We start from the raw sequence: 7,927 nt of genomic DNA on the forward strand, positions 1-7,927 counted from the left end.
CCCGCGGTGCTCCTGCTCTGGGCAGCCTCCTTCAGGAAGTCCCTCCCAACCCCCACACCCCGTTCGGGAAGCCATCACCCCGCGGCACCCCCCGGGCCTTTACAGCTCTACACTCTCGGGTGACACTCAGAGTCACCGTTTGCTGGGTGTTCCAGTGAAAACTGAAAACTTACTCCCACCCCGCTGGCCGGCGATGAACCCGTGTCCCCTCCCCAGCCCTGCAGGAGCGGGCCTGTCAGTCCGGCTCGGAGGGGACTCAGGAGGGGCTGGGACCACAGCCCCTGGTAGGCCCGAGTCCTGGTTCTGGCGTGGGACGCTGCCTTTTCCTGTACGCAAGGCTTGACCTCCTGACCCACTTCCTGCTGGACCTGAGCCCAGTCTCGTCCTTGCCCGGCCACTGCGCACCTGCCCGCGCCTCTGTCCTTGGCTGGACCTTGTACCTACGTGGACCCGCTTGTCCCGACGGGCATTCGAAAGCCACCTGGAGTCTCATCACCAGGAGGCCCACCCCTGCCAGTCAGGCCCCAGTGGACTCTGACCCAGCTGCGCCCTCAGGGACGGCCCTGACCACTGCCCGTCTCAGGGGCTGCCCACCCTGTAGGTACCTTTGGTCTCAGATGGGCTGAATTCCCATCCAGCCGCCCAGCCACGTCCTCAGACTCCCTAAAAGCAGGGTGTGTGTGGGGGGGTGCATGCAGGTTAAAATCCCTAAATTGAATAAATAAAGGGTCTAATCCCTTTCTCCGCCCTGGATCCAGGAACGCACACAGGGTCCCAGGTAATTGACAGCAGAATCCTGCAGGAGAGAAGACCACCAGGCCTGCATCGAAGTAGCTGGTTGCACAGAAAACACTAAAACGACAAGACGTGAGCGTGGAGCCAGAATGAGTGGCAGAAGGAGGGTCAGACACACATGGTGTCGTTTGTTGGTTATTTATTGGTGATGTCACGGTGAGAAGTCACAGGCCTGGAGTCAACTTCCTCGACTACAAGCCTGAGACAACAACGTTTACCGGAAAATTCACTGCTAGGATCGACCGGGCTGTGTGTGTACAGGGTCTGGCCCTGTGGAGGCTGGGAGGTGTGTACCATCACCCACCACCAGCCAGGTGCTGAGGAAGCCGCCTTGTTCTGAGGATGGAGGAGGAGGAGGAGGAGAGGAGAGGAGAAGATGAGACAAAAAGTCAGGGGCAGGAGGAGAAGGAGGTGGGGCGGAGAGAAGAAGAGGAAGGAGAAGATGAAGGAGGAATAGGAAGAGGAAGAGGAAGAAGGAGAAGGAGAAGGAGAAAGAAGGAGGAGAAGGAGGAGGAGAAGAAGAAGAAGAACAAGAAGAAGGAGAAGAAGAAGGAGGAGGAGGAGGGGGAGGAGGAGGAAGAGGAGGAGGAGGGAGGGAGGGAAGAATGAGAGAGGAAAAAAGAGGGAGCGAGAGAAAGAGACAGAGGGAAACAAATAGACAGAGAGAGAAAGTGACCGGGGAGATTCCCAAAGGACACCGTGACCCACGAGGGCGTTGCCACTTTGAGGGGCTCAGTGGGGCCTTTGGGGGCTTCGGGTGCGGGCAGGGATGACTCACGAAGCCACGATGACCCCAAAGACAAAGACGGCCAGACACACGGAAACGATGATGCCGAGCCGGGCCTGTGTCCGCGGGTGTCCACTCGCTCTGTCGTACCGCAGGGCCGTGCGGGGCTGCCTGTCGACTGACAGCCCGAACTTCCGTTGCCACCCTGCCTTGACCTTGATCGCACCCACTGCTCACTCAGCAACCTGGGCCTCCTTCCCACCTCCTGGCCCTCGGCCTCTCCCGGGGTCTCACCCTCCATTCATCCATTCCTCGAACTGTGTCCCAGGCACCTTCCAAGGTGCTCGGGATCCCAGTGTGAACTCACCCCTGCCCCTTCCTGCCTCCTTCCCACCCCCTCGCTCCTGGAAGAGCCAGCGAAGACCCCAGTGCTAAATGCATCTCATTGGATGAGGGCCAGGGTGGGAGGGGGATTTGGGTTGCTCCTTTGCCAAGAACATGACAGGGGAATGCAAAATGCTGACAATCCCCTGAGAAGAAGGAAGCCTGCATCTTAGCGGGCGGCTCTGAGGGTGGCCTTGGGAGTGCCATTCTGCACCTCCCACTCGCACCCTCTCGTTCTGTCAGCAAAGACTCTTGGCTCGACCTTCAAAGTGTATCCAGTATCTGAACCTCCTCCTGGGCTCCTGACCTGGTCTAGCCGCACCCTCCCCATCCCAGGATCCTGGCTTCTCCTCCCTGCAGTTCCCCGCGTGGCCGCCAGGGGCGCCGTTAACCCCCAAGTCCACTCACGTCCCTCTTCTGCTCAGAGCCCTCCCATGGCTCATCTCTCATTCGGAATAAAAGCCCAGACCTAAGCGGGTTTGGCTCAGTGGATAGAGCGTCCGCCTGTGGACTGAAGGGTCCCAGGTTCAATTCCTGGTCAGGGCTCATGCCGGGTTGCGGGCTTGATCCCCACTGGGGGGGCTTGCGGGAGGCAGCCCATCAATGATTCTCTCTCACCATTGATGTTTCTATCTCTCTCTCTCTCTTCCTTTCTCTCTGAAATCAATAAAAATATATTTAAAAAAAAATAAAAATAAAATATCTTTTTGCACCTGCTATTAGATGCATGGTCAAGTTACAGAGGAATCTTCCCATCTAACAGCAGGGAAAATGAACTTCAGAATGTGGAAGCACCTCTGGGCCTCACTGTAAGCAAGTTCAGGGCAGAATTCAAGGCTGCACGTGGGAGACCTCAAAACCCATATCCACTGGGACCGGCTGACGTCTCCCGTGTCTCCCACCGCCCACAAGAGCTTACCGAAGCAGTTATTCTTTTTAATGCATGTGGGACTGGTCTTCAGGCAATGAACACAGTCCAAGACCTCTTCTTTCAGCATGTCTGGACAAGGGGGAAGGGAGAAGTGGGATGAGGGCGGCTATGAGACAATTGGCACGGGGTGGGAAGACAGAAGGGGAAAGAGGATATGGAGTCCCTTGGCTCTCGTGAATTTGGGGGTCCCATGTGCAGCAGAGCAAGCTGAGCAAAATGCACTGACGATTCACCTTCAAAATGATATACTGGTATTTATAAAAAATATCCAAGTTGATGGAAGAGTTCAATTAAGTTGCAGCTGTTCCGTGAACCCAACGTTCTGTTTGCAGACATTTAATTAATAAAAATTAAACACATGTTTAATTAAACATCGACAAAGACATGCTTTCACATCTCTATTCCTATTTTGCAGCCACCTGTGGCATAGACTGGCTGGATGCTCACTCATCTGTCTCCTCAGCTTCCTGCCACACGGGAAGACTACATTTCCCAGGATTCTTTGCAGTAGGTTGAAAACATGTGACTGAGTTCTGGCCAATGGAAAGTGGGGAGAGGAATGCAGCGCCAATTCCCAGGCTTGGCTATCAAAGTTCCTGCGGAATTCCCTATTCTTTCTCCGTTTTTGAAGCTTGCTGAGAAGGCACAACCCGGGTGCAGCCTGGATCCCTGAGTCGGCACTTGGAAGAACTGCTCAACTCTCGGTGGAATTTGAGTGAAAGAGAACTAAACCTTTCTTTCGTTAAACCACTGGCATTCGGGGTTTGTTACTAGGACATAGGCTCTCCTATCCTGTCTAACATTCACCCAAAGTACTTTTTTTTGCAGGTTGCAACTTTCATAAGCCCTCAAAAATCAGATATCCATAAGCACTAGAACTTTGGACCCACTAGATCAGCGGTTCTCAACATGTGGGTCGCGACCCCTTTGGCGGTCGAACAATGCTTTCACAGGGGTCGCCAAAGACCATCAGAAAACACATATATAATTACATATTGTTTTTGTGATTAATCACTATGCTTTCATTATGTTCAACTTGTAACAATGAAATTGGGGGTCACCACAACATGAGGAGCTGTATTAAAGGATCGCGGCATTAGGAAGGTTGAGAACCACTGCACTAGATGGAGTAGGTGTGATAGTGGGGCTTGATTTGTGGGTAAAGAGACATAGAAGGGTAGAGAAGGGAGGGATAGACAATACATCTACCAGGACTCACGGCAAATTTTCCGATCACAGGCTGCAAGAGAAAAGAGCTGAGGTGAGATAAGCTGGGACAGCAATTTGAGAATCTGATCAAGGAAAGGAACCAGGAGAGGGAGGGAGAAATGAGTCTGGGGAAGAAGAGGAAGGAATATTAGCGAGGGGCAGGGAAGGCTGAGTCGGAGGGGAGGGAGGAAGGAGTGTGGGAGAAAAGGTGAGAGAAGGGATGGCGTGATAAGGAGGAGGGGACTTGGTGGAGAGGGACGCTGCACCTTTTAGTTCATACGACCTTAACACCGTCTTGAGTTTCTTGGTCACCTTCCTCCTAAGAGTCACCAGCTCTTCCAGCAGAGGCCCATCTGAGGAGAGAGCGAGCTCCGTGGGAGGCACTCAGCATCCCATCGGCAGCTTCAAACAGGAGGGACGAGGAAACTCTCTTTCATTCACCAGGAGTACCAAGGCCAGGTCTTCCTCGGGATCCACTGGGCAAACCCATGGCCTGGGAAGTCCTGCATCTAGCTTCCCTGAGCCCGGCTTCTGGCTTGGTGGTGCTCCCCCTGTGGGAGCACACTGACCACCAGGGGGCAGCTCCTGCGTTGAGCATCTGCCCCCTGGTGGTCAGTGCACATTATAGCGACCTGTCGTTCCCCGGTTCGGTCGATTTGCATATTAGCCTTTTATTATATAGGATTACCTAGACCTGCACTCTTCAATATGTCAGCCACTAGCCACACATGGCTATTGAGCACTCAAAATGGATTAGTCTGAACTGAGATGTGCGGTTCATCTAAAATAGATGTTAGGTTTCAAAGACATGGTATGAAAAAAGATAATTGTATAATATTAATAAATCATTTTTATATTGGTTGCATGTACAAATGGCAGTATTTTAGGTATGGGGTTAAATAAAATACATTAAAATTAATTTCATCTGCTCTGTCTAGCTTTTAAAAAATGTGGCTACTAGAGCCTGGCTGGAGCGGCTTAGTGGTTGAGCATCAACCCATGAACCAGAAAGTTGAAGTTCGATTTCGCAATAAGAACTTATTTTTTAAAACTGTGGCTACTAGAGCCCTAGGTGGTTTGGCTCAGTAGATAGAGCGTTGGCCTGTGGATTCAAGGGTCCTGGGTTCAATTCTGGTCAAGGGCACATGCCCAGGTTTCGGGCTAGATCCCCCAGTAGGGAGCGTGCAGGAGGCAGCCAATCAATGATTCTCTCTCATCATTGATGTTTCTATCTCCTCTCCCTCTCCCTTCCTCTCTGAAATCAATGAAAATATATTTTAAAAAACCAAAGTGTGGTTACCAGAAAATAAAAAATTACACATGTGATACCTATTTGTGCCTGACATTGTATTTGCATTGGACACTGATGCCTCCTAAGTTGAGGTCACTCTCCTAGATCGCTCACTGAAGTCCAGATGTGTATATGCAACTATCCAAACAGGATATCCACTTGGACGTCTAAATAGGCATCTTAAGCTCAGTAAGTTCAAAACTTAACCTCAACATTCTCCTCAAGCCCTGGCCAGTGTGGCTCAGTTGGTTGGGCATCGTCCTGAGCACCAAGGGGTTGCTGGTTGCATTCCTGGTTGAGGCACGTGACCTGGTTGTGGGCTCAATCCTTGGTAGGGGCTTGTGGGAGGCAGCCAGTTGGTGTTTCACTCTCACACCAATGCCTCTCTCTCTCTCTCTCTCTCTCTCTCTCTCTCTCTCTCTCTCAAAAATCAACAAAAATATTTTTTAAAATTCTCCAAACCTGCACCCAACCCCTGGTCATCTTAGTAGATTCTACTTGCTCAGGCCAAAACCCTTGGTGCTATCTTTGGCCCCTTTTTCTCACATCCCACATGCAATTTGCCAACGTGCATGTCAACAAATCCTGTTTGTTCAATATTCAAGATAGATCCAGAGCCGAAACCGGTTTGGCTCAGTGGATGGAGCGTTGGCCTGCGGACTGAGGGGTCCCGGGTTCGATTCCGGTCAAGGGCATGTACCTTGGTTGCGGGCACGTCCCCGGTGGGGGATGTGCAGGAGGCGGCTGATCGATGTTTCTCTCTCATCGATGTTTCTGACTATCTCTCTCCCTTCCTCTCTGTAAAAAATCAATAAAATATATTGTCAAGATAGATCCAGAAATCCCATCACTTCTCACCCCCTCCACCGCTACCTCCCTGCTGGTTCCAGCCAGCATCGTCTCTTGCCGGGGCCATCACTGTACCTTCTTACTGGTCTCCAGCCTGCCTTCCCCCTGCCCTGCTAAAATCTGTTTCCACATCCAGAGGGATCCTGTGCAACCTCAGTCAGCTCGCTCGCATCACGCTTCAGCTCAGAACCCTCCCATGTGGCCCAGAATAAAAGCCAAAAGTCCTGACCGTGGCCTAGACCAGTGATGGCGAACCTTTTGAGCTCGGCGTGTCAGCATTTTGAAAAACCCTAACTTAACTCTGGTGCCGTGTCACATATAGAAATTTTTTTTTTTTTTTTGCTTTTTAAAAGAAACAATAAAGTTCATTTCGTTAAAGTCATTTTAGGTTTACAATAAATTTGAGAGGAAGACACACAGAGCTTACACATACCCTCTGCTCTCAAACATCCACAGCCTCCCCCAGGGCCAGCATATTCCACCGGAGTGGTAGCTTTGTTACAATCAATGAATCTACAATGACACATCATCATCACCCCAAATCCATAGTTTACATTGGGATTCACTCTTAGTGTGGTGTATTCTATGGGTTTTGACGAATGTATAACAACATGTATCTATCATTTTAGTATCATACAGTCTGGTTTTCCTGCCCTAAAAATCCTCTGTACATTGCTTATTTATTTTTCTTTCCTCTCTAACCATTGGCAAACTTTAATCTTTTTTTCTGTCTCCACAGTTTCGCCTTTTCTAGGGTCATGTAGTTGAAATGGTAAAGTATGTATATTTTCAAATTGGTTTCCTTCACATCACGATAAGTAGTTAAGATTTCTTCTTGCCTTTTCATGGATTAATAGCTCATTTATTTTTAGCACTGAATAATACTCCATTGTCTGGATGTAACACACATTGTTTACCCTGAAGGGAACCTTGGTTGCTTCCATGTTTTGGCAATTATAAATAAAACTTGTGGAAACATTCATGCATGATTTTTTTAGTGTGAACATAACTTTTCAAGACCTTTGGGTAAGCACCAAGAAGTGCAATTGCTTGATCATATAATGAAAGTGTGAGTTGTTTCATAAGCCACTAAACTGTCTTCCCAAGTGGCTGTACCATTTGCATTTCCGCTAGCAACAAATGAGAATTCCTGTTGCTCCATATTCTCATCAGCATTTGGTGCTGGTACTATTCTGTATTTGGGCCACTGTAATAGATGCATAGTGTATCTTATAATTGTTTTAATTTGCTATTTTCTAACGGCATATGATGTTAAACATCTTTTCGTATGCTTATTTGTCATTTGCATATTTTCCTTGATGAGATGTCAGTTCAGATCTGTTCCCCGATTTTTTTTTAATATATTTTATTGATTTTTTACAGAGAGGAAGCGAGAGAGATAGATAGTTAGAAACTACACATCAGCTGCCTCCTGCACATCTCCCACTGGGGATGTGCCCGCAACCCAGGTACATGCCCTTGACCGGAATTGAACCTGGGACCTTTCAGTCCACAGGCCGACGCTCTATCCACTGAGCCAAACCGGTTTCGGCTGTTCCCCGATTCTTTAATTGGATTGTTTGTCTTATGGTTGAGTTTTAACGGCTTTTTGAATATTTTAGATAACAGTCTTTTATCAGCTATGTCTTTGCAGTCTGGGCTTTTTTTATTCTCTTGACAGTGTCTTTGGCAGATAAAAAGGTTTTGCTTTTATTTTTATTTTTATTTTATTTTACAAACT

At 49.0% G+C, this 7,927-nt stretch overlaps 1 long non-coding RNA gene across 1 annotated transcript; it reads right to left on the reverse strand.

The window, feature by feature from the left end:
• Window positions 1-1,437: 1,437 nt before the first annotated feature.
• Window positions 1,438-4,522, reverse strand: LOC106728375. The gene is made up of 4 exons (XR_001364677.1): window positions 4,313-4,522; window positions 4,057-4,077; window positions 2,826-2,906; window positions 1,438-1,700 (listed from the first exon to the last, which is right to left on the reverse strand). It is a non-coding gene; the product is annotated as an uncharacterized LOC106728375 (long non-coding RNA).
• Window positions 4,523-7,927: the final 3,405 nt, after the last annotated feature.

The sequence above is a fragment of the Myotis brandtii genome, unplaced genomic scaffold, assembly GCF_000412655.1.
Source record: "Myotis brandtii unplaced genomic scaffold, ASM41265v1 scaffold601, whole genome shotgun sequence".
In the NCBI taxonomy this organism is placed as follows: Eukaryota; Metazoa; Chordata; class Mammalia; order Chiroptera; family Vespertilionidae; genus Myotis; species Myotis brandtii.